The sequence below is a fragment of the Myotis lucifugus genome, unplaced genomic scaffold, assembly GCF_000147115.1.
Source record: "Myotis lucifugus unplaced genomic scaffold, Myoluc2.0 scaffold_109, whole genome shotgun sequence".
Classification (NCBI taxonomy): domain Eukaryota; kingdom Metazoa; phylum Chordata; class Mammalia; order Chiroptera; family Vespertilionidae; genus Myotis; species Myotis lucifugus.
In genome coordinates this window covers 2,397,937-2,425,867 of record NW_005871157.1, presented here as the reverse complement: position 1 = coordinate 2,425,867, position 27,931 = coordinate 2,397,937, and the positions used below count along the sequence as shown (strand labels likewise).

At 41.6% G+C, this 27,931-nt stretch overlaps 1 protein-coding gene, 1 non-coding gene and 1 pseudogene across 2 annotated transcripts in view; all 3 read right to left on the bottom strand.

Annotated features, from left to right (window-relative positions):
• The window catches only part of STARD9 (StAR related lipid transfer domain containing 9), a 92,002-nt gene that overhangs the window by 61,532 nt on the left and 2,539 nt on the right, over positions 1-27,931 (bottom strand). The gene's annotated exons all lie outside the window — the stretch shown is intronic.
• LOC102441526 overlaps positions 996-27,931 on the bottom strand; it is a 27,280-nt pseudogene continuing 344 nt past the window's right edge.
• LOC111826905 lies at positions 4,022-4,094 on the bottom strand. The gene has a single exon (XR_002830356.1). It is a non-coding gene; the product is annotated as a small nucleolar RNA SNORD69 (small nucleolar RNA).

Sequence of the window (27,931 nt, the reverse complement as noted above, 5' to 3'; positions counted from 1 at the left end):
TTTTGGTTGATTTTTCTTTGTTAAATGGCATTTAAATATATAAAATAAATATCAAAAATATAAGTCTTTGTTTTACTATGGTTGCAAATATCAAAAAATTTCTATATGTGACACGGCACCAGAGTTAAGTTAGGGTTTTTCAAAATGCTGACAAGCCGAGCTCAAAAGGTTTGCCATCACTGCACTAAGTTGCCAAGAGTGTTTGCTCAGTCTTCCACAGTACCATTGCATGAAAATGTGGATATACAGTAATCCTACATAATAAAAGGCTAATATGCAATTCAATCGAATGGCAGAATGACCAGTTGCTATGACATGCACTGACCACCAGGGGGCAGATGCTCAACACAGGAGCTGCCCCCTGGTGGTCAGTGTGCTCCCACAGGGGGAGTGCCACTCAGCCAGAAGTCAGGCTCATGGCTGACGAGCGCAGCGGTGGTGGTGGGAGCCTCTCCCACCTACATGGCAACACTAAGGATGTCCGACTGACATCTTAGGCCTGCTCCCCACGCCCAATTAATACTAGAGGTCTGGTGCACAGGTTCATGCACTGGTGGGGTCCCTCGGCCTGGCCTGTGGACATCCCCCAAGGGGTCCCAGATTGCAAAAGGGCACAGCTCAGGCCAAGGAACCCCACTGGTACACATTGAGGGCTGGGGAGGGACCGCAGGAGGGCTCCAGGGCATGTCCGGCCCATCTCACCCAGACCCCATCGGCCAGAACCCAGCAGCAAGCTAACCTACCGGTTGGAGCGTCTGCCCCCTGGTGGTCAGTGTGCATCATAGTGACTGGTCGAATGGTCGAACAAATGGTCGGACACTTAGGCAGAAGAGCCTACTTCATTCACAGAATATTTACACTAAGCATAAATATTATTCTAAATACTGGATTTTAAAAAAAGAAAGGGAATTGAGTCTAATGTGCAACTTTTACTAAACCCATTGTCAGTGACTAAGACTGCAGGTGTCCCCACTTGTTTGCTTTTTATGTATTTTTTACTTCTTCAACCTCTTCTGCAGCATTGTTCTGTATATATTTGGGTCCAAAAGCAAGGCAGTATCTTTGGGTAGCTTTGATAAATGAATTACTTTAGTTTTTAATTGACGTCACTCACTTTCATTCACCCACACATCAGGCGGAATATCTTCAGACATCCAATGAAGCAAAAGTTTTATCTTTCCAGAATCCTCTTTTCTCTTAGCTTTTACAGTACTATGAAAAACACTGTGTCCCTTCCCTAAACTTCCTATATGAGCTGAGAGGTTAAAGCATATGGCTTGATGTCTTATCGCATCCAGTGTTTGTGCATCGAAGAAATCACGTGGTCATGGTAACGAGCATCGTCTTTTGTTCTTTAATTTCCTTCTTTTGCTCATTCCAGCTTTAGAAGGAGATTCTTCTTTGGCCTTTGGTTGGCTAGAAACTTTTGAGGAGTTCTGCTGATTGAAGGGTGTGGGTACGTGGTGAGCTAGACCTCCCTGAGAAGCAAAGCTGGCATTGCAGCCTCCAACAACACACTTGAAAGGTTTGTCTCCACTGTGTGTCAGCATATGCCTCTATAACCAACTCTGACAGGTTGACAGTGTTATATACTTTACAACCTTTCCATAAGCAAATAAATACCTCTCATCACTGACCATCTACATCAGGGGTGGGCAAACTTTTTGACTCGAGGGCCACAATGGGTTCTTAAACTGGACCGGAGGGCCGGAACAAAAGCATGGATGGAGTGTTTGTGTGAATTAATATAAATTCAAAGTAAACATCATTACATAAAAGGGTACGGTCTTTTTTTTTTTTTAGTTTTATTCATTTCAAACGGGCCGGATCTGGCCCGCGGGCCGTAGTTTGCCCACGGCTGATCTACATGTATGGAATGGATGTGATCTGCCAGATCTGGAATAGAGTTGAAGCAAGCCTGGCCCTGGTCCCAACAACAATTATAGACAATATTTTTGTTTGAAGAAGTAGTGCTTCCTTGTCCATTCATCATTGCTGGAGTTGAACACCCACTGGAAATTGTGTTGTCTACATCCCTTATAATACTGCTTATGAGTTCTGTAGGTAAGACGTCCTGGTGGGCTCCACTGAGTTCCCTGTTTCAGGTCTCTCTAGGCCAAAATCAAGGTTACCAGCCAGGCTGGGCTCCTAGCTGGAGGCTCTGAGGAAGATTCTCCTTCAAGCTCATTCACATTGTTGGCAGAGTTCAGGTCCTTGTCACTATGGGAATAAAGGCAGGAGCAGTTCCTTACTGGCTGTCAGCCTGGGGCGGCTCTCTCATCACAGCCTTTTAGTGTATGGGACGATGCCCAACCAACTGAGCCACCCCAGCCAGGGCTGTTTAGCAGTTTTTTTAAAACAAAACTAAACATACTAGCCCTGGATGGGTGGCTAAAAGAACTAAAAGGCTGTGGGTTCAAGTCCCGTTCAGGGCACATATCTAGGTTGCGGGTTCAATCCCCAGTCAAGGTGCATACATCAGTGCATACATCAATGTTTCTCTTCCTCCCTTCCTCTCTCTCAAAAATCAATAAAAAGACTCTGATTTGGACATTATTCCTGGAGTCCACTAGTGTTAATAAACAGGGTTCCTCCCTTTCTCAAAAAAAAAAAAATCAATAAAAACATATCCTCAGGCAAGGACTAAAAAACACACCAAAAACTAAAATTACTCTTATCACACAATTGCACTCCTTGAGTTGAAAACTTAAGTCCACACAGAAACCTGCACACAATGTTTATAGCAGCTTTATTCATAATTGCTAAACTTGGAAGTAATAGAAATGTTCTTCACTAAGTGAATGGATAATGGACAATGGAATATCTAAATACGCTAAAAAGAAATGAGCTATCAAGCCATGAAAAAATGCATTTTACTAAATGAAATAAGCCAATCCGAAAAAGCTATATACTATATGATTTCAAGTAGATGACATTCTGGAAAAGGCAAAACTATGGAGACAGTAAAAAGATCAGTGATTGGCAGGGAAAGGAGGGATGATAAGTGGAGTACAGAGGAACTTTTAGGGCAGTGAAACTATACTATATGATACTATATGTTGTATACATGTCATTACATATTTGTCAAACCCATAGAATGTACAAAACCAAGAAGAAACCCTAGTGTAAACTAGGACATTGGGTTCTGATGTGTCAATCAATGTAGACTCATTAACTGTAACAAATGTACCACTCTAGTGTGAGATATTGGTAGCTGGAGGGCAGAAGGTAAATGAGAACTCTGTACTTTGTACTCAGTTTTGTGTTGAATCTAAAGCTGGTCTAACAAAGTCTTTTTTATTTTGTTAACTCTCACCTGAGGATATTTTTCTACTAATTTTTAGAGAGAGTGGAGGGGGAGAGACACAGAGAGAGAAATATTGATATGAGATTGAGACATTGATTGGTTGCCTCCGCATGCGCCCCAACCAAACCTTCGGATCGAGCCTGCATCCGAGGTATGTGCCCTTGACTGGAATTGAACCTAGTCTGAAGGCTGATGCTCTATCCACTGAGCCAAATCAGCTAGGGCAAATAAAGTCTATTTTTCAAAAGTAAGATCGACATAATAAATCTTAAAGAATAGACTCCCCCCATCCTCCTAGGCAGGTTGCTTAGTGATTAGAGCACCAGGTTCTATTCCCAGCCAAGGGCACATACCTGGGTTGGTCCTATTCCCAGCCCAGGTTGGGGCACATGTGAAAGGCAGCCAACTGATCTCTCTCTCCCCCTCCTCACCTTCCCTTCCCACTAAAAAAAAAAAAATCAATGGGAAAAATATCCTCAGGTGAGGATTTTTTTAAAAAAGAATAGACTTCCCCAATATCAGCAACATTATCAGACATACCCTTCTTGAAAACAGAATCAGCTAAGTCACTGAAGATTTCACGATGACTGTTGTAAGTACAAAATAATGGCTGTCGGTATTTCCCTAAAGACATTTTTCACTGATAGATTTTTTTTCTGGGACAAGAGATGGTAATTGATGAGGGTATTAGTTTATCTGGAGGACAACAGACAGAACACGAAGCTCAGAGTTGAACTGAACAAACACAGCACAGTCCGTCAGATCCAGTTTATCATCATTTGCTGATAGATTTTTTTTTTTTTGCTTGCTTGTTTTCAGTAGTTCTGTAGTTCTTTCTATTATATTTTACTAGAGGCCCAATTCACGAAATTCGTACAAGGGGCTCAGCCCTCACAGTCGCGGCAGCTTGCCTCGGCCCTCACAGCCCCGGCTTCGTCCATAAGGTCATCCAGAAGGTCGTTCAGCTATCTGGTCCAATCAGCATATTACACTTTTATTATTATATATGTTCTCTAAACCCCAAGTAGACTCATAACAAAAAAATCTGATTCTTCAATTTAAGATAAGAGAGTGTTCAAAACAATGAAATAAATACTGATTTTAAATACAGGTCTCAGAAGTTGTTGAATTAGTGAGAAGAGAAATAGGAGGGACATTTCAACTGCTGGAAACTACTCAAACATATGTTTTCACTAATGCTGTTACTTAGAAAAACCTCAAGTAATCCAGAGTTGTACTTACACTGCTCACCACACAGACAGATGCTAAGGTAAGGTTGATACTATTTGTGGATTTACTGACCCATCCTCTCTCCAAACTTGTGGTATACTATATAGAAAAGTAGGGTTCAGAGTCTACAATTTGAAGAGAAAGCATTCATATAAAATACATAACATAATGGGGCCTGGAGTTGCATAAGGGCTTAGAATGATTCCTCTTCCTCTAACAGCTATACTTATAGTTTAGTGATTAAGAACACAGGCTTTGGAACTTTCTAGGTTCAAAACCTGGCTCTTTGGGCAAGTAACCTTACCTCAATTTCTATATCTGTTAAATGAAGATTTTAAAAGTACATAAAACTCAAACGGCTTTTGAGAAGATTAACTGTGACAGTGGTTCTCAACCTTCCTAATGCCGCGACCCTTTAATACAGTTCCTCATGTTGTGGTGATCCCCAACCATAAAATTATTTTCGTTGCTACTTCATAACTGTAATTTTGCTACTGTTATGAATCGTAATGTAAATATCTGATATGCAGGATGTATTTTCATTGTTCGCGACCCACAGGTTGAGAACCGCTGCTTAGAACAATGTTTGGCACAAAGTAAGCACTAAATAAATGCCAGCTTTTATTACTAGAGGCCCGGTGCACGAAATTCGTGCATTGGGGGGGGGGTCCCCTCAGCCCAGCCTGCACCGTCTTCACAGTCCGGGACCCCTCAGGGGATGTCCACCTGCCAGCTTAAGGCCGCTCCCCGGAGAAAGCGGGCCTAAGCCAGCAGGCGGACATCCCTCTTGCAGTCCAGGACTCCTCACTCCTTACGGCCTGCCTGCTCACTGCTCCTTACCTCTCGACTCGCTGCTCCTTAGTGCTGCCGCAGAGGCGGGAGAGGCTCCCGCCACCACCGCTGCGCTCACCTGCCGTGAGCTTGGCTTCTGGCTGAGCGGTGCTCCCCTGTGGGAGCGCACTGACCACCACAGGGCAGATCCTGCATTGCGCGTCTGCCCCCCAGTGGTCAGTGCACATCATAGTGACCGGTCGTCTGGTTGTTCTGCTGTAATGGTTGCTTAGGCTTTTATTAGATAGACTAGAGGCCCGATGCACAAAATTCGTACAAGAGCAGACCTTCCTCCAATGGACACAGACACTGGGGTGGTGGGGGCTTTCCCGGAGTGGGAATGGCTGGGGTGGGGGGGTCAATTGGGGAAAAAAGAGACATATGTAAAACTTTAGACAATAAAAAAAAAGAGTAGGCCTTCCCTCCCCCGGCTTTCCTCTGGCATCTGGGACACTGGCTTCCCTCGCAGCCCTGGCTTCATCTGGAAGGTTGTCCAGTCTAATTAGCATATTGCGCTTTTATTATTACAGATTACGCTATTTTTTTCCCATTTTTCTGTATAAGGACTACTCAAAAGAGTTAAAGTAAAATAGTAATTAAAACACTTCATATCTTGAAGGTTTTGCTAGGGCCTAGGGATTATTCTTTTCCTTTTATATGGAAATCATGTCACTGAGAGGGAGGTTACCTGTCCAACAAAATCATAAAGTTCTTGGCCCTTAATACTTTCCCACAGATAGTGTCATACACTTTTTTCTTGCTTTTTTAAATTGAGGAATATTAGTTTCAGGTATACAATATAATGACCCAATATTTGTATATATTTCAAAATAATCATCACAATAAATAATCTAGTTAACATCTACCACCATATAATTACAGTGGGGCCTTGACTTACGAGTTTAATTCGTTCCGAGACTGAGCTCGTTAACTCAAATTACTCTATCAACTCAATGCAAAAAATTGGCGGAGACTGCCGAAACCGGTTTGGCTCAGTGGATAGAGCGTTGGCCTGCGGACTGAAAGGTCCCAGGTTCGATTCCGGTTAAGGGCATGTACCTGGGTTGCGGGCACGTCCCCAGTGGGAGATGTGCAGGAGGCAGCTGATCGATGTTTCTCTCTCATCGATGTTTCTAACTCTCTATCTCTCTCCCTTCCTCTCTGTAAAAAATAAATAAAATATATTAAAAAAAAAAATCGGCGGAGAGACAGCTGGTATCTTCTCTTGTCTGTCTTTTCTAAATCCTTCACCGCCCCCGTTCAGGCTCACCGAACCTGGCTGAGCTGGCCGGCACATAAGGCGCCCAATGTGGGGCTGAGTAAGCCATGGCCGTGTCAGCTCACCACATGCCTGCATTAATTCCGCATATTTGATCTTCAGCCTAGATGAACATCAACAGGTTAGTATCCTCCACATAGCACTGTTTTCTTATTTTTGATGTGCTCCCGAGGGCTCTTTGCCATCCTTTGTAATGGGTCCCACCGGGCAGCACTCCGAGAGGCAGTCTGCTTCAAGCTGCTTCAAGTTGTCTGAGTTGCTAATCTATAATAATAAAAGCGTAATATCAACTGAATGGCTGAACAGCAGAACAACCGTCCAGACAACCGTCTGGATGAAGCCGGGGCTGCGAGGGCTGAGCCCCTTGCACAAATTTCGTGCATTGGGCCTCTAGTCTATATATATAAAAGGCTAATATGCAAAGTGTCCCTGTGGAAGTTCGACTGGGAGACCAGGAGTTCTATCGCTCACTATGATGTGCACTGACCAACGGGGGCAGCACAGAATGAAGGGAGGCCCAGGCTGGCAGCCGGAAGGAAGGCCCTGATCAGCCCTGATCACCGGCCAGGACTAGGGACCCTACCTGTGCACAAATTTCATGCACTGGGCCTCTAGTACTTGTATATAAGCAGAAAACATGCCTGGAGGATGAAGTTTCTGTTTTTAACTCTCATTCCTGCCTAAGTAGAAAAAATTTTTTTCCTGCAACCATGTTGCTAGGAGCAAATTTCCTGTTTTTACTATTATTTAGTCTGAATGGGTCTCTAGAGAGCAATCTTAATGCTGGAGAAACAAATGAGCTGAGCCCCCAAGAAAGTTCCGGTTTAATAGTTGGGTTCCGCTGGCCTAGAGGAAGGCCCATATCATTCTCAGCATCCAAGGTCTAGTTGAGGAGATTAATTTTGTGTTGATCTGAACAGCATCTGCCTCATGCATACCACTGGCAAGGGCCTTCCTCCCTTGAGTTACACTTCCCTCTTCCAACCCTGAAAACTAGTTTGCAGAAGAGAAAATCTGCATGTTAGAATCACAAAATCTCCCACCACACTGGTCTTGTGGCACCCTTGCACCTCAGCTCCTCCTATCAAGTCACTTTAACAAAATAAACAAAGTGTGACTCCAACCTCAGCCAAAAGCCCTGGGACGAAGGTGCGTCTCAGCATTGTTACCAAAGTGCATGCAAAAGACCCCAAAAAAATTATGATGGAAGAGAGACCTGACAGTGGTGAGCATTTAGCTCAACAATTACCTGCTGGTGACACCTGAGAAATGTACTGACAAAAACCTGGACAGTCACTCAGGAACTTGGGACTGATTTCCAACGAAGCATAGTTAATAAGTCTCTAAAAATCCTGACAGAACTGACAAATGCCTAAGAGATTCATTCTCTCTGGTGTATAAATGCTTCTATGAGGAAGATACTGAGCAGACGAGGGTCATCTCTGCTGAAAAATAAATACTTGGGAATTAAAGCTGGTGGAATTCAGGATAAACCTAGAAAACAATGTAGGGTTTCGTTTAATTCAAAAATATACATTGAGATTTTTCTGGATTCAATCTGGAGGTTCTGCATTAATTCTTTCCCTCCACAATATGAAACTGGACTCCCTAGAGTACTTCCCAGATGAAAGAGAAGCTACTCTGAAAAAGAGGTGCTGGGAAATGCTGAGTTGTGCCAGGAAGGAAGCACACTGGCTGGCAGGGTCAGTGCCCAGACCCCAGACTCCTTCCTGGGCACCTCTGGCTACATTTCACCACTTTTAAAGTCCACTTCAAAACCTGGTCCTTGCGGCAGAATAGGTGAAAGAAAGCATCCATTTGCTATGAAGTGTGAACTATTTCTTGAATCTCAGAGAGTGGTTGGGTCAATTAGGACTAATTCGAGGGACTCAAAACAAAACACCCTGACTGCACCTGTTGACAAGCACTTGCCTCACATACAAAACTAAAAATAGGTGATGTTCTCCATATCTCAAAGAGAAGCATGATCAGTAGGGAGGCTTGAAAGCACATGTTCCTTCTCATGACCCTTGGGTCCTTTCCTATAGTAAATACAAAATTTAATGGTCCAAATGTTTCTGTCAGCTAATTCATACCATACTTCCTATATCAGGGGCAAGCACACAGTCACGAGTTAGCTCCCACAGCAGGCAGCAGGGAGAAGTGAAAAGAGCAAGGTCTTCGGAGGCAGCGGCTCTGGGTTTCAGTTTGAGCTCCACCTTTTAGTCGTGTGGCCGTGGACAAGTTGCTTAACCTCTTGAGCCTCAATTTTCATGTCCGTACAGGATGATAATAACCCACTTAACAGGGTTGTTGTGAAGGATGAGTGAGAGAAGTCAGGTACTAAAGTTCAGTACCCAAAAAAGAAAACAAAATAAGAAAAGAAAAAAACAAATAAAGTTCAGTACCTGGCACAGCGTAGGTTCTCAAAAGCCCACTAAGTGAGCTGGTCATGAGAACATTTTCCAAACCCTGGAACTAAGTCTCTAAACTACATGGGAATGTTTCCAGATCTTATGAAGGAGGAAGTTGCTTCTATTTTTTAAATCTATGATGTGGGAGAAAAGGAAAAGCAATACCAGTCAGAGACCACTACATATTTGAACTTGAAACCACAAAACCACCACAAACAAGATGGGGTTATTTTAATATGGGAGGAATAGTAAAGGGGGTAAAAGTAATTAAGGGTTTCCATTCCTGTAAATCTCTTCTCATCCTAGCAGAACCACTACCTCTACCAACTGCATGGAAGCTATTAATTTGTCCTCCTCTATCAATTCAGCACACATCCCCATAAACCACTTGTATTTTGTCTAACTGCATAACTACAGAGACAAGAGTTGAGCAATGAAATTATTGACAAAAGAATAATCCCCCACTTCTAGAAAGAGAAGCAAGGAAAACGAGTTTGAGCATACTCTTCTGTTTACCACTTCTACTCCTGGGCCCGACGTAAGGGGCTTTTTGTATACACAAGATGATCTTATGAGTGAGTCCATCCATTTCACCCTGGGACCAACTCCCCTGGGACTCTGCCTTTTCCAACTTCTAATACAAACTGGGGGGTGCCTGGGCACATCTGGTCACCATTTGATTTCAGGCTTCTATTGTGTTCAGTCTTTGGGGGGAAGTGAGTTTATAAATAACTCATGTTCCTCTGCCTCACACTTGAAAAATGAGAAACTGTCAACTCTGCCTTTTCTGCAGAGAGGAGAAGTTTTCACTGAACCCAGTTCCCTCCATAACAGTCATACATCAAGTTAATATGCTAAGTAGCCAGCCTCAATTAAATGATTCATACACCTATTTTATTATAAGACTAAGCGGTATCTAGAATGAAACCTAGGAGGGAGCTCCAAGTTAAGATTAGTGAATGATTAACATGATGCTCTGAGAAGTCTCTGATCTTTTTGGAAACCCCCAAGCTATGCGGTTAAATCTACATACTAGTATGTGAAGCACCACCTTCAAGTCTTAAGAAGAAATGTCTTTCCCATCTTTGGAAGAGAACTACAGGTTTAAATCCTATTCAGTCCTGAACAGAGTAATCATGTTGTGAAGTAGATTTTTTTTTTGACAATATTTCCTCCCCAGCCCCAACAAAAAAGACCTATCTCCCTTTTCAAGTTTCTTCAAACTCTTGATTAAAATATTTATTATAGTACTTGCCACACTGTGAAGTAATTATCTTTTTATGTATGGTCCCTCAAGAACTATGAGTTTTTAATGGGTAAGTATAAACAAGGTAAAATAATGACATATTCTATGACCTTAATGAGCTTTCACAAATAAAAGAAACATCAAATTTAATGTTGATTTAAGGAAGAGGTGAGGAAAGGGGGCCAACCAAGTAGAAGTAGAAAGAAGAAAGATATAAACAGATGATTTCCTCTTCATCCCCACACCTGCTCAGAATTCTAAAAAGGATCTTTTTGCTAGAATCTGAGATTATATAAATGTAGGTAAATCAAAGAATAATTAGAGCCAGTATATGGTATAGACCACCACTAACTTCAGATCCTAGAAAAGAAAATATGGGGCCAAACCCTTGTCCCAAAAAATATAGTTCAAAAAGAACAGCAAATAGCAACAAAGATATTGGAAAGCCAAGACCAACAACTTGAAATGCTCCAAATTGTTCCATAGTAAATTATCAATTTCTGATTTCGTTTGGCTTTAGAATATAAGGAAACGTCTCCTGAGCATACTCTGTGCCCAGCTAAGGTTTGGCCTCCTTTGGTTTAGGAGACAACACTAAATTAAGATGAGCTCTGCTAGAGTCCCTAGAGCTTATCACAAACCAATGTGGCTCATCTGCTGACACCAGACTTAATGCTATGTGGTTTGTGAGATATAAATCAAATACAGTCTCCATCTTTGCAGTGTCCAAACTATGATAGCAAAAATAAAGTTAGAGAATATACTAGCAGACAAGAAAAATGACACCAGGTTGGAATACAGATCTACAAAAAGAAATGAAGAGCACCAGAACTGGCAACTACATCGGTAAATATATGTGTGGGTTTTTTTTATTCTTGAAAGTTTTTGAAAAGATAATTTACTGTTTAAACAAAATTATTAACAGTATATTATGGAGTTTATAACATATGTAGACATTAAAATGTATGACTTGATAGTATAAAGACTGAGAAAAAATAAAAGTATTCTAGGGAATCTTATGAGAAGTAATATATTATTAGTTGAAGGTAGACTATGATAACTAGAAATGTATACCTTAAACGCTAAAGCAACCACTAACAAAACAAGAATTATAGCTAATAAACCAACAAAGGTAAAATGAAATAAAAAAATACTCAACCCAAAAGAAGGCAGAAAAATATGAAAAAGGGGAAAAAGAACAAATTAGACAAAGAGAAAATAGCAAAATCATAACTATACTGGTGAGTGGCCTAAATAATCTTAATTAAAAGGGAGAGATGGCCTGATTAGGAAAACAAAACAAGACCCAATTACAAATATACCTATAAGAAATTCACTGTAAATTTAAGACATACATAGTTTAAATGTTCATAGTAACAATTAAATTATGGTATACCCATACAGAAGGTTATGATATGGTCATCAATAATAGGAAGTAATTATACATATACAGGAGTGGCAAAAGTAGGTTTATAGTTGTAATACAAATAAAGAATACAATCCTCCTATATAATAAAAGGGTAATATGCAAATCGACCGAACAGCAGAACTACTGGTCACTATGACATGCACTGACCACCAGGGGGCAGACGCTCAATTCAGGAGCTGCTCCCTTGTAGTCAGTGTGCTCCCACAGGGGGAGCGCCACTCAGCCACAAGCCAGGCTGATGGCTGGCAAGCGCAGTGGCAGTGGCGGGAGCCTCTCCCACTTCCACGGCAGTCAGACATCCCCCAAGGGCTCCCGGACTGCTAAAGGGCGAAAGCCAGGCTGAGGGGACCCATCCCCAAGTGCACAAATGTCATGCACCAGGCCTCTAGTTAATAAATAATAAGAATAAACTGTGTTGCATGTACTTACAACTGTAAACCTACTTTTGCCCACCCCTATATATGGATTTGAAATGTCTCCAAGATATATTAATTCAGCAAGGCAAGATACAGAATAATCTGTGTGCTATCATTTTTTAAAAGAGAATATACAACCACATGCTTATATTTGCATAGAATTCTCTGAGACTATATATAAGAATTTATAACAATGTTTGCCTCATCGTAGGGAAGGAGATGGGGATAGAAAGATTTAATTTTCACTGTATAATCCTTTTATACTGTTTCTTTCTGACATGTGCATATATTACCTGTTTTTTAAATTAGTAAATTACAATATTTCTAGAAAAAATATTTTTATTAAAGAATTAAAAGCAGAAGATACTTTCATTGGCCACATGAAAAACTCCATAAACACACTGTCTTTCTTGGTACAGAAACAACAGAGGATGTAATACAGTAGTAATAATACCAACTGGTATTTATTTAACATTTCTTTTTCCAAAATTCTCTCAAGCTTAATACTTCATTTTATGCTAACAATATTCCTGTGATGTTGGTAGGTGGAAAATTATCACTCTCTCGAGATAAAAAAAAAACTAAAGCTGTCCCTGGTCGGTGTTGCTCAATGGTTGGAGCATCAGCCCATGCACCAAAGGGTTCAATTCCCGGTCAAGGGCACATACCTGGGTTGCAGGTTCAATCCCCAGTCGGTTGGGGTGTGTGGTAGGCAACCAATCAATGTATCTCTTTCACCTCTCTCTCTCTCTCTCTTCCTCTCTCTCTCTCTCTCTCTCTCTCTCTCTTCCTCCCTCCCTCCCTTCCTCTTTAACTTCCACTCTCTTTAAAAATAATCAATGTGGAGCCTGGCTGGTTTGGCTCAGTGGATGAAGCATCGGCTTGCGGACTCAGGGGTCTCGGGTTCGATTCCAGTCAAGGGCATGTACCTTGGTTGCAGGCACATCCCCAGTGGGGAGTGTGCAGGAGGCAGCTGATCGATGTTTCTCTCTCATCCATGTTTCTAACTCTCTGTCCCTCTCCCTTCCTCTCTGTAAAAAATCAATTAAATATATTTTTAAAAAAATAATCAATGTGGAAAAAATATCATTGGTGAGGATTTAAAAAGAAGAAGAAGAAGAAAGAAAGAAAACCAGCCTGGCCAGCATGGTTCAGTGGTTGAGCGCTGACCTATGAACCAGGAGGTCATGGTTCAATTCCCAGTAAGGGTACATGCCCGGGTTACAGGCTCCATCCCCAGTGGGGGGCGTGCAGGAGGCAGCTGACCAATGATTCTCTCTCATCATTAAAGTTTCCTTCTCTCTCCCTCTCCCTTCTTCTCTGAAATCAATAAAAATATATTAAAAACAAACAAAAGAAAACCGAGGCTATCCTAGCCAGGTAGCTCAGTGGGTTAGAGCATCGTCTGATACACCAAGGTTGGGGGTTCAATCCCCAGTCAGGGCACATATAAGAAACAACCAAAACAAAAAACAAAACAAAAAAGAAACAACCAATGAATGCAAAAATAAGTGAAACAACAAATCAGTGTCTCTCTTTTTCTCTCAAAATCAATAAATCATTTTTTAATAAAAAAGAAAACCAAGGCTATTTAAATCACATAAAGTTTGTTTCATAGACCAAAGCCATCGAGGTTTGCCTAAGTTGGCCGTTACATAAGTGGATATGTCAGAGTCTAATACAGTTTCTTTCTTCGGTCAGCCAGACAGACAAGTAAGAGGAATTTCAATCAGGGAATAATGCACATTTTACAGACAAAGGAAAAGTATAGTTAACTGGTCCTTGGAAAATGCAGTCATCAATTCCATCCATCAAGGTGGAATATATCACGTACTCTAGAATCTTATTACTAAGTGTGGTCCTCAGCCCAGCAGCATCTTAAGCTCTACCCCAGAAATCTTGGATCTGAATCTTCCTCACATACATATGTATCACTTGGTGATCTTTTTTAAATGCAGATTTTGAATCAGTACATTTGGGTGGGGTCTGAAAGTACACATTTCTGACAAGCTCTAGGCCAGGGGTGGGGAACATCCAGCCTGAGGGCCGTGTAAGGCCCGCGAAATCATTTGGTCTGGCCCTGCCAAGGCATTAGGGGTGAGTTAATTAAATGTTTGACCAAATATAGCAGGCTAATTTTTAAATTGATAATTTGTATGGCCCTCGAAAGATTTTTTTTTAATATATTTTATTGATTTTTTACAGAGAGGAAGGGAGAGGGATAGAGAGTTAGAAACATCGATGAGAGAGAAACATCAATCAGCTGCCTCTTGTACACCCCCTCCTGGGGATGTGCCTGCAACCAAGGTACATGCCCTTGACCGGAATCGAACCCACGACCCTTGAGTCCGCAGGCCGACGCTCTATCCACTGAGCCAAATCGATTAGGGCGCGAAAGATTTATAAATATCCAAATGGCCCTTGGCAGAAAAAAGGTTCCCCACCCTGGCTCCAGGCAATATTAAGTTCCATACTTTGAGAAGCAAGGCAGAACTACAGCGGGCTCTCTACTTCTGAGTTCCCAAAGAGGAGGAGGTACATCCTCTTCCATTCACAGTAAGGGGGCATCTGGACATGCAAGGTCCTAGTAAAGCTCAATGAGCATGCACATACATAAGGAAAAACCAGTAATGTGCTCCTAGAGGCTATTTTTCTACAAGAAAGTAGCTTAAATGTTAAAATAAGAACACTTCTACCATCTGGAACAAGAAAAGATCTCTATCATGCCCCATAGGCAGGCTCCTGAGAGAGCAGCAAAGATAAGATACCATGGCCTCACACCCAGGATCTGGAAACAAAGGAAGGCAGTGGTGTCCAAGCAACAGAAAGATGACATGGGCACTACAGCCTATTAGAACCTCTAGAGGAGACGTTAGATTTGCTTAAAATCTGATCTACAGAAATAGAGATATAGCAATTGAGGTAAAGTAACTGAGCAAAACATATGCATACGCACATACACGCACTCACAGTTTGTTTACCAAGAACCCAGCATACGCCTGGCATACATTAGGTAAATGCTTGTTGAATGAGTGAATACTGTTTCTGTAATCCAAGATACTCTGCCTCCTGCAGTCATGTTAAAATTTTTCATGGCTTCCCAAATTATCTAAAGTGAAAGTACCCATTTTCCTGCTGGCTCGTCTTGCCTCAGGTTGAGGCAAGCTGCTGTGGCTACCAGGGCTGAGGCAAGCCACAGCGCTGGCGCCTGCCGGTGGCCAAAGGGAAGCCCGGGTCACAGGTGCCAGAGGAAAGCCAGTGCCGGCAGCCAGGGGAAGGAAGGCCTACTCTTGCACGAATTTCATGCATCAGGCCTCTAGTTTTTGTATATTTTAGAAAGAGGAGGCAGCATAAGCAAAAGCAGGAAGTACATGGCATTTGGGGGAAGAACAATAACCAAAATAACCAGGACAGTATGAGAAAGGATTACTCCTGTCAAATATTAAAAAGTAGTGAGCCCTAACCGGTTTGGCTCAGTGGATAGAGCGTTGGCCTGCGGACTCAAGGGTCCCAGGTTCGATTCCGGTCAAGGGCATGTACCTGGGTTGCGGGCACATCCCCAGTAGGAGATGTGCAGGAGGCAGCTGATCGATGTTTCTCTCTCATCGATGTTTCTAACTCTCTATCTCTCTCCCTTCCTCTCTGTAAAAAATCAATAAAATATATTTAAAAAAAAAAAAAAGAGAGAGACTCCAAGTATACACTGGAATTTAATACAGGATAAAATCGCTTTTTACATCAGTGGAGAAAGGATGGGTTTTTAATAAATGGGAATGGGACAACTGGCTAACTATTGGGGGGTGGGGAACAATAAAGGTGCAGCCCTACCTCATTTCAAATGGACCAAATATTAAAATATTAAAAAGATAAATCTACTATCATACCAGAAAAAGACACACATGGTGAATACCTTTATAATCTCAGAAAGGGAGGGTTTTTTAAAACTTAACACACCAGGAAGCCATACAGAAAGGCTGATAAATTCAACTACATTTAAACACACACATGGTGGGGGTGGGAGGGTTACTATAAAAATAATAACAATACTTTAAACAATAAAGAATTTAAATTAAAAGTAAATAATGAAAACAAAAGTAAAAGCAGGGAAAATATTTGCAACATCTATGACATTTGGATCAATTTCCTTAATATCCTAACTTCTCTTAAAAATAAGAAAAAGATGAATACAGTAGAAAAATGAGGGAAAAATATATGAACACATACTTCACAGGGAAGAAAAGATACAAATGGCCAAGAAACACAAAATGATGCTCAACCTCAATTACAATAAAATAAAAGGCAACAATAAGATACTATTTCTACATATCAGATAGGCAAAAGTTAAAAAGTATGGTAACACTTAATTTTGACAAGGGTTGTCATAAAGTACTGATACATTATTGTTAAGGGTGTAAATTGCTACAATATTTTTGGAAGTCAATTGGACAAAAATCTGTTGAAATTTAAACTATACATACTCTTTGAACATGCAACTGTACTTGTAGCAATTTATCTTACAGTTATACTTGCAAAAAATGTAAAGATGCTCACTCCAGTATTATGTATAACTAGAGGCCCAGTGCATGATGCACTGGAGGGGGTTCCCTCAGCCCGGCCTGCCCCCTCTCACAGTCCGGGAGCGCTCAGAGGCGGGAGGCGACCCAGCGATCAGGGGAAGGCGACGCCCCCATCACACCTCTGCTGCTGCCACTGCTGGCAGCGCAAGCCTGGGCCGGCCCTGATTACCTGAGCCTTGGGCGGCCCTGGGCAGCGGGGCAGCCGACAGCAGAGGCTTGCTTGTGCCTCGGGCCAGCCCTGGGAGGCTGAGAGGCTGAGGGGATTGGGGGACCCCGGAGGCAGGTGCGCGGAAAGGCCGAGCCCACATGGGGGCGGGCCTTGCCATGCGCCTGCCACCCTGGTGGGGCTGAGGGGACTGGGCGCCGCCATCTTTGAGGGCATGGCAGTCAATTAGCATATTCCCTCCTATTGGCTGTGGGCACCACCATCTTTGTGATGATGTGAGGGTCAATTAGCATATTCCATCTTTATTAGATAGGATAGCATAAATCTGGAAATATCCTAATTGTCCATCACAGAAAACTAAACTATAATACCCTCATACAATGGAATTCTATGTAGCACTAAAACAGTGAGGCAGAGCCCAGACGGCATGGCTCAGTGGTTGAGCTTAAACCAGAAACCAAGAGATCACTGGCTCAATTCCCAGTCAGGGTATATGCCCAGGTTGTGGGCTCAATCCCAATTAGGAGGTGTGCAGGAGGCAGCCAATTGATGATGTTTCTCTATCATCAATGTTTCTATCTCTCTATCCCTCTCCCTTCCTCTTCCTCTAAAAATCAATAAAAACTTATTTTAAAAAACAACAACAGTGAGATAGAACAACAGGTATTGCAAATAAATTAGGGCCAACATTAGTTGAGTAGAATAAAGTTAGTTGGAAAAATAGTATGCATGGTTTAAGTCCCTTTCTTTAAAAAAAGATATAATTTATGCTTACTTATGTTTAGAGGATGTCTGGAAGAATAGCAAAAAAACTATAGACAGTGGCTACCTCTAGAGAATAAGACTGGTAGGGAGACAGAAGAGAAAGGTTTTTTTCACTTTTTTACATTATACCCTTCTGGATTGTTTGGATATCACAGAGTTAGCTTGTATTGCCTCCACAGCAAAATATTTTAATAAATTAATTTGCTAACACTTTTTATGTAGTCATTTATTTTCTGCTGAGCATAGAACTAGAGAGAAACCAGTCCCATTTTCCCCCCCACAGCGTCTGAACCCTTTTCAGAACACTGCATTTATTTTATGTGTGTGTTTACAAAAACAAACTTCACATTTCCTTTCATTATAGAAATGTCAGTTTAATCTTTTACTGTAAGAATATGAACGTTTTAAGAGGATCTTTGTTATTATTTATACAAACAGTACTATTAATTGATAAAGGTCTCTGGGTTTCTTTTAAGTTCATGGTCTCGAATGCTGCTGTGGAGGATTCTAAAAAAACAAACAAAAAAATCCAACAAAAATATACATCCTACTGAAAAGCGATTTTTTTTAAGCCACAAGCCCAACCCCCACCAAAATAAAGTCATTTAATCCTCCATTTAGAAAATTTTTAAAACCCACACACTCCCATTTTATTAACAAAACAGAGATAAGACATGAATTTCAGTCTCCTCCCCTTCACATTACAGCCCCAGGGCTCTGTAGGCCAACTCTGCCCCTCTGCTTCCAACAGGAAGCCTCACTGTATGACCTTTTCTGTGAGGAATCTTGGAAGAGGGTGAGGGTAAGGGAAAATCTGCATATATTATAATAATTTTCAAGACAATCTGCATTTTAAACAAACAAAACAGTCCAACTCTCATTTCTCCCTCACATTTGTGCTATAAATTAAGTCAAGATTTAGGAACGTCATTGGGCTCTCAAATCCCAATGGACAAGGAGAAAAATAATTATAGCCAAAATGCAGAACACTGCATTTAGAAGGGGCCTTTTCTAAGTCAGCTGGGCTGGCTCCCCCAAACAGAGAACCATTGAAATGGTGCTGAGGGGCTACTTGGACACAGGCTTACTGTGCAAGTATGTGGGAGAGAATTTAGCACCTAGCAAGGCAGACCAGGTGGCTTCCTCTGCCTGTGCACTACTGTGGTGCACACACGTCTTTTGTTCAAAGGGCTATTCTTCATTTTATATCATCTTGTTTAGATTATTTGCAAGTCAATTTTTCCAAAGACTCTCAAAGCAATCATCACCATCATCATAGTTCTCCTCTTTAAGCAATTGACAATCTTTTTAAACTCCAGGACAAATTCAAGTGTAAAGAGAATGGGAGCACAGGAGTACTTCTCAGCATTGCAGATGCAAGCAAGAGAACTTGTAGGTAATGTCAAGGACAACTGACTCAGGACCCGATCTGCATTTATGCTTAGGCTGCCCAAGTCTACAACTGACTACCAAGCTTAAGGTATGCCTCCCCTCCAGATAACCTCTCTCTCCAGATCTCAAGGGCTCCAGCTGCTACCAGAAATTCTCATTACCCTTGGCTCACAAAGGGAAAAAAAATCCAAACAAGCTTTTTTGCATTTTAAAATATTTCTCTAGCTTCTGCTATTCATTTTTGTATAGGCATCTAGCACCAGCAGCAAACAATAGGAGTCAAGGATCTCTATTTTTCAGATTTTTCTGAGTCTTTGAAGATTCATAATCAAGTTTCTAGAGAGGGAAAAAAATGAGTTAGAGATGAAGCCAAGAAAATGACCTTATTCCTTTAAAATCCAGCCCATGGACATGCTTGCAGAGCTGAGCAGCTGTGCCGCTGGCAGAGGGAACATACTGAAATGGCGATCTCCCTTCCCCCACTCATGCCTGCAGAGCCCATTCAATTATTGCACAAAAAAAAGGCTTTTTCTTATAAAATTCTCTCCCTTCTACTTCTGTCTCCATCTTGGTTGGGAAGAAATAGCACTAGTGATGGAATGTACACAGCTCTGCAAATATTCATGAGAAAATGCTTTGACGCCCATACACTCCCCAGTTCCCTTGCACATACATGCATTAGGGAAAAGGGATGCACAGAGGAACTAAGTCTATGGTTTTCCAACTTACGCAAACTACAAGGCCAAAGCAGGCAGCAAGATCCAAAAGGCAGAGTCCCAAGTTCTCTCTCATCCACTGAACCATAAGTTGAATAATTAATTCAATAACCATTCATTTAAGATGTGCAGCACTGAAAATACAGAAATGGAGCTGTGTGTCATGCAGCATTTGAGAGCTTGGACTTTGGAGTCTCACAGTAAAAGGCTTGAATGACTGTTCCATCACTTGGTTGTGTGACCTTAAAGGCAGCTACTCAACCTATTTGAGCCTTTCCCTAAAATGAAGATAACAATATCTACTGTAAATAATGATAGGATACTAACAACATCTTCCCCTCTGTGAACTCTCAAATCCCTTCTCACCTTTGTTTCTTCTTCATGTTTTCCCCCTCCTCTTGAGCCTCTTAAGTCCCTCCTCAGTTTCAGTAATTATTCTGCCTTCTTGACTCTTTCCCTAAAGCCTGTATTCACACTCCGAGTTCAGGAGATACCAAAGAAGTGAGGCATAAAAAAAAAAGTGAGGGCCATACTCCTTCTCTCCACCTCATCATACTCACCTTCTGAGGCATGAAGTGATAGATCATTTGTCTTTATTTTATAATCAGTTCGGATCCCCAGACAGAAATGCTGCTTCTAAGTGCAGCCTGGTCACACTATAATAATAGGCACTCAATCCTCCCGCATCCTACTAGATTAGTGGTTCTCAACCTTCCTAATGCCGCGACCCTTTAATACAGTTCCTCATGTTGTGGTGACCCCCAATTTCATTGTTACAAATTGAACATAATTAAAGCATAGTGATTAATCACACACAAAAATGTAATTATATATGTGTTTTCCAATGGTCTTAGGTGACCCCTGTGAAAGGGTCGTTCGACCCCAAAGGGGTCGCGACGCACAGGTTGAGAACCGCTGTACTAGATGGCAATAATGCAGCTGCCTCATCTTGACTGAGTACAGAGCCAGGAGTAGGCCCAATCTTTAAGAAAAATGTCTTTCCTTGGGATTCTGCTAAGAGCACATTTCCAGCCATGCAGGAACCTCTGTGTTGTAGTTCATGTTCCCTGTCACTAGAATAAGCATTAGGCATTTCCCTACAACATTACACATAATTCTGGATTGGTCAAAAAGAAAAAAAAATCTATAACTTATTTTTGTCTCTCTAGGCCTTTGTCTTTAAGTGTCTTGAGTGGTCTCTAGCATTTCTAATATCGGCATTCTGGAATTCTAAAGTCAAACTATTTACCTACCACATAACAGAGTTTAAAGATTCTGCATAATTACTTTTCATGTCCTAAATACATATCCTGTGACGTTTAATTGGAAATCCCCTATTTTATCCTAATGGCAACGAAGACTGGCGGATTCTAATACACCATAAACTGCTAAAATCACCATGTTCCATACTTGCAGAGTATTATTACCACCTCCCTATCCTATTCCATGCAGAATATGAGGTGTGCCACACTGGTAGTGGCTTTCCTCTTGGTTCCTGCAGGGAGCCCTTTAATCATTTGGGGCGGGGGTCCTCTGAAGCCTCTCCAAGTTCCTGACATCCTCAAGTTGAAGTCCGGAACTGGAGAAAATATTCACCAAAGAATCTGTAACACACACACACACACACACACACACACACAGACACACGCGCGCTCTCTCTGTTTCTGTCTTTGTCTCTCCTCTTTGATGGTAGACAATGGATATACTCTGTTTGATGTTCAGTGTATGTGGAGACTAAACAACTATTAAAACAACAAGTACAGTCACACTGACACTGTAAGTTCAGTTTTGTATTCAGTGGTTGTGGGGAGGAAATCTCTGGCTCACTCACGTGACTTTTTATCTGGAAAAGTTACAAGTGCTTTAGGTATTGTGTTTTAGCTAAATAACAGACCATTTCAAAGTAAAGATTCCCAGGAGAATAGGAGCAATTGCTTTCCAACAAGGGCTGGGTAGCTTTTTGTTTCTGGACATGCTTTCTGTTGACTCAGTCTGCACTTGCTTTGACAGCCAATTACAGTCCTTGGTGGGTAAAGCTGAGTTAATGCTCCTCATGGAAAGTTTTACAAACACACAATCACCCAAACACAATACGCTAGGCAGAGGACTCCGGTTCCAACAGATGTTCTGGATCAGAAGGGAGGGAGGGAAGTTAATTTTCCAAATAGAGCATGCTGATCCCAGAAGGGATCATAAGCGGATTCAAAGAGATTTTTCAAATCCAGTTCAGCTCTTAGAAGCATGGGCCTTGCTTCTCTCATACTGAGATCATGGTAATCACACAACAGGGATCCAAGCCATAGCACTCATGACCTCCCTTATTCAACTCCTGGTTGCCAAGCCCTGGGCTAGGTACTTTACATAAGTATTTCATTTCCTCCTCACAATAATTGAAGTTGAAGAAACTAGGACTCAGAGAGGTTAAGTGATTTGTCCAAAGAAAGTCAGCTAAGTGGCTGTGCCTGAATACAAATCCAGGTTTAACTTCAGAGAAGTACATTAACTTTAATATCAATTCAAGCCAGATAAAAATGTAGGACAATTCTGGAGAAGCCTTGGCAAGTCCAAATATTAACAAAGACTAAAAACACAATTCAGACCTGTAACAACCCGCCTTAAGAATGAGAAGTGGTTTACCATTTGCGACAGCATGGATGGGCCTGAAGAGTATTATGCTGAGTGAAATAAGTCACTCAGAGAAAGACAAATACCATAAGATTTCACTTATATGTGGAATCTAAAGAACAATATAAACGAACAAATAAAACAGAAGCAGATTCATAGATACAGAGAACAGACTGATGGTTGCCAGAGGGAAAGAGGGCTAGGGGACTTGGTGAAAAAGGTCAAGAGATTAAGAAGTACAAATTGGCAGTTACAAAATAGTCATGAGAATGTAAAGTACAGCATGGGGAATATAGTCAATAATATTCTAATAACTACGTATGGTGCCAGGTGGGTGCTAGAAACATCGGGGGGAACATACTGTAAAGTATATGATTGTCTAACCACTGTACTGTGCAAACTAATACAAAATAATATTGAATGTAAATTGTACCTGAAAAATTTGTTTAATTTTAAAAAAGAATGAGAGGCTAATGACACTAGGGTCATGGGGTAATGGACAAGATAGTTGATATGATTCCCTGCCATCCCTACCATCCACTACAGTCTTTTCTCTCTCTCTTTCACCTTCCCCTTCTCTCCTTTTCCATCCCTTCCTTTTCCTCTATCCTTTTTCCCCCCTTTTTTACACTGTAGAGTAGTGAAGAATATGAACTTTGCGTTAAGATGATCCTGTGTTCAAATCTAAGACTCATTTCTGACTTTGGGCAGACCATGTACTAGTAACATCTCTTAACCTAAATTTCCTCAACTACCTATAAAAGAAGGTCTACCTTTTAGGCTATTGAAGGTATCAAACCAGATAATATTTACAAAGAAATGACCAGGTCACTAGTAGACTAAATGGGACTTTTTTAACTTTGGGAGTTTGTGAGGCTTGGTGGAAATAGCATGCAATTTAGATTTGGACAGTCTTGGATTTGAATCCCTGCTCTACCTTTACTGGCCAAGTCTTGTAAGCTTTCTGTGCCTTGGTTCCTTACCTATAAAATGGAGTAAATAATATAGATTTAATATATTTGGGGAGATAATCAAAAGAAAGGATAGCCCAGGTTGGTGTGGGTCAGTTGGTTGAGTGTTGTCCCATGCACTGAAAGGTCACTAGTTCAATCCATACCCAGGTTGCAGGTTCAATCTCCATAGGGGTGCATACAGGAGGCAACCAATTGATGTCACATTGGTGTCTCTCTCTCTCTCTTAAAAAAAAATCAGCTCTACCTGGTTTGGCTCTGTGGATAGAGCGTCGGCCTGCAGATTGAAGGGTTGCGGGTTCGATTCTGGTCAAGAGCACATGCCCTGGTTGTGGGCTGGATCCCCAGTGGGGGCGTGCAGGAGGCAGCCAATTGATGATCCCTCTCATCATTGATGTTTCTATCTCTCTCTCCCTCTCCCTTCCTCTCTGAAATCAATAAAAAATATTTTTTAGAATATATGGATATTTTCCTGGCTGGTGTGACTCAGTGGTTGACCCATGGAGGTCACAATTTGATTCCCAGTCAGGGCACATGCTCAGGTTGTGGGCTCAGTCCCCAGTGAGGGATGTGCAGGAAGCAGCCCATTGATGATTTTCATCATTGATGTTTCTGTTTCTCCCTCTCCCTTCCTCTCTCTGAAATAAATAAAAACATGTATTTTTTATGGATATTTAACAAATAAAGCTGCCTCTCAGTAGAACTTGCAGTAGCTGATTTGTTCTCTAGATGCCCATGTTTGTTAACACCTGATCTATTTATTTATTAAGAACTGAGAATGGCTAAAGCACTAAGGAATCTTGAACTTATCTTTTGAGACTGTAAAATATGAAAAGAGGGAGGTAGAATGAGACAATGCAATGAAAAGACCAACATAAGAAGCATGTGTCTAATACTACTTGTGTATTAACTGCCTGTATAACCCCATGTGAGTCACACGGGCTATATCTGAAACATGAGGGGTTGCCATAAATTAGTGGGCAGTGTCTAGAAACATTTTTTATTATCATAGTTGGGATTACTACTGGCATCCAGTGGGTAGAGGCCAGCGATGCTGCTAAACATCCTACAGTGCACAGGACAGACCCCCAACAACAAAGAACTATCTGGCCAAAATATCAACCTTGGCCTGGATGACTGCTAAGTTCCCTTCGAACTCTCACATTCTAAGAGACCATGATGAGGCAGCACCAACTTCAAACAGGGGAAGTTTGAACATCTACCAAGCAATAGCTTATAATGTTGCTCAAAATTCCTCTAAGGCCAGTGGGGGAAATTTTTCCCTCAGATATTTGGATATTCTGAGATTAGGGCTGTATTTCTGAGGGTGATGACAGTCCTTCCTTCACAACAAGAAGAGACCCAGAGATGGAGGAGGCACAGGCCTCCAGGGACTTGGTCCCTCTTTGCTGTTAAAATCAGTGCTTCCAAAGCCATGAGTTTCCTTCTGGGCAAGAAGATTATTTAAATAATTCTGAATCAAGGTCAGAATAAGATATGATACACACAATAGCAGAGATGAATCTCGACTACATGAAAGAAGCCAAACTAAAAAAAAAAAAAAGAAGCCAGACTCAAAAGATTACACACAATTTTATTACATTTGTAGACATCCTGAAACAAAAGGCTACACTCTGTTTTATTAGATGTATAGATATCCTATAGATAAAACTATAGGGACAGAAAACAAATCAGTGGTTACCAGTGTGTGGGGGTAAGAAGAAGCTTGACTACAAAGCAACATGAAGGAATTTGGGGGTGATGCCCTGTTTTTTATATGATGGTAAACTACACAACTGTGTTTGTCAAAACTCATAGAATTGTACACTAAAAGGGTGAATTTTACTGTATCTAAATTATACTTCAATAAGAATGACCCCTTTCTCTACAACCCGCTAAATAAGATCGCCAATCCTGCAGAGAAGATAGCTGCACGTTGGGAGAGGGTAAACTGGATGACACCTAAATTCTTTCCCATCCCAAGTCCTATGATTTTAGGATAATCTGCCTCTCCTACTCCCTGGTGACCTCAGAGCCATAGTGATTAGGGTGAACTCTAGACTCCAATCTCCGAGTCAGAGTCCTTCTGACCAAATCATATGGGTGTGAGTCCTGCCACCATTCTGGGACCTCTGGCCCTACTCCATCTCGTGACAAAGTTTCCTTTCCTTCTCCCTCTTATCCTGACTCCCCTTGGGACCAATGAGGCCTTAGACAATTAATAAACAAGCAGAATCAACCTCAGGACACTCCGGTTTTATCTCTCTGCACAGGCTTCCTGTCCAAAATCCCACTTGATCTTTCCATCAAACTTCAAATCATATGAGGCAACAAAGGAAAAATCGTATTTCTGAATCCTCCTCATCTACGGACTTCTAGGCTTCCACTAGGTTATTTTTATACATTTAAACTACATAAATGTAAAATGTGAGCCTCACACAAAATCAACAAAATCATACCCCAGCTTATTGAGATATATATATATATATATATATATATATATATATATATATATATATATGTAGTTTTTTATTTACAAATATACACACACCTCCCAGATTATTGATGTATCAAATGTTACACAAAACAGTTCTTTTTTCTTAGGTACAGAACAGCCCGCTCTAACTGTGCTATGGCCAGGGAGGACTGAAATAGCTATCAGTATGTTCACACTTTCTACTAATAGGAAGAGCACTGCCTTCTATGCCACAAATACAGTCACAACTGTGAACTGCTGTAGACAGTCCATCCTCTTATCTGAGAGTCGGTTTCTTTCCTGGCTCTTCTTGGAGAATCTCAGTAAAACAATTACAAATAGCAGTAACCAGACACCTCAGCAATACTTGGGTGCTGGGATACAAATCAAGGGCCCATTAGACAAGCCTGCACCTGCCAGTCCCTCATCTCAAAGGACAGAGAAGGCTCTGCAGGGGCCATGTAATGCCCACACTGCCTTTTCCTGCTGAGGATTTACAGCAAATCCAGTTTGACTGAAAAGGTAGGGTGCTCATATTATAATAGAAAGAACCCACAGAGACAACAAACCCCACAATGGTCTCAGGTCTAGTTTCCACATGTTCCCCTCAAAAGGTTTAGAACTATCCAATCATCTTCAGAAATGTACATCAACGGAAGATCAGTGCTGTCCTCTAAGTCACTCAAGCTTGATAGCACTGTTCCTTTGGCATAATTAGAAAGTTGCACAAAAGACTAAAATACTGCCCTAGCCGGTTTGTCTCAGTGGATAGACTCAGCATTAGCCGGCAGACTGAAGGGTCCCAGGTACGATTCCAGTCAAGGGCACATGTCTCATTTGTAGATCGGATTTCCAGCCCTAATCAGGGCTCCTGTGGGAAGCAACCAATCTATGTTTCTCTCTCTCTGTTTCTCTCCCCCCCTCCCTTCCACACTCTCTAAATAACAATGGAAAAAATATCCTCGGGTGAGGATTAACAAAAACAAACAAAAAAGACTAAAATACTTAGAAAACACTTTGGCTTTTTATCCAAAAGTATATAGACAGATAGGCAATTGTTGTCCAGGGTTCTCCCCAAAATATTTCCCTTTCCAATGGTATTTTCTAATCACATACTCCTGTAGTGTTTTCAGATGCATAAGTATGATGATACTGATCCATGAAGGCCAAATAAATGATATTTCTAATTTTAGGGATGGATTTTCATAGAATCCCTGGACGTTGCTGGGGTGAGGGCCATTGTCTGTGGTCATAGAATTGAATGAGGCAAGGCTTGCTGGCCATCATGGGGACTGAAGTCATGACCTTCGACAGGACAAATCAGAACAATGCTGTTGTTTCACGGAAACAGAGGGAAGTCCTGTAGATCCATCTGGTAAGACCTGCTGCCTCGCGAACTTGTGAGAGACCTAGGCAGCACTACCAGACACAGGAAGTATGACCAACAGCCTTAGCTGATCCTCTCAATCCTCATCAGATCAACAAAATTCACCTCTTACATACTAGTACATTGATGGCTGGTAGACTAGCTGTCTAGCCCCTTACACTCAACCTAGGAGCACAAGCCTAAGGCACAAAGAAGATACTAGCCTCTAGGATTCCTGGGCCCTTCCATTGCATGCAACACAAGGCCAAGTTTTTTGTGTTTTTTTTTGTTTTGTTTTGTTTTTTGGGTTTTTTTGGAAGGCCACTGACTTTATTGATTTAAAAAACTTTATATGGACAGTGACTGTTTTGCCAAAAGAGAAGCCAAATGTCATTAAACAGACCAGGGGTGAGGGTAGGGACCAGAAATCCACTCAGAAAAGCTGATTACCGACCTGAAACTGGCAGGGGAAAGAGAAGGAAGATGCATGCAAGAGTGAGAATTCCAAAAAAGTTGAAATGGTGAGGGGAGAGAACTCCCCCAGAGACCCGGAGGACATCGGTGGTGAGCAGACAGCAATCGTTTCCTTGGTAGAGGACAAGGGAGTAGCCCCCACTCAGCTACAAACTCTGAAGACTCAGGCTGGCATTAGGGACGGGGGGCTCCCAGAAGACATCACAAGAAGGCGTCACACCACTCTCGAAGGCACCCAAAGCAGTCCCGGG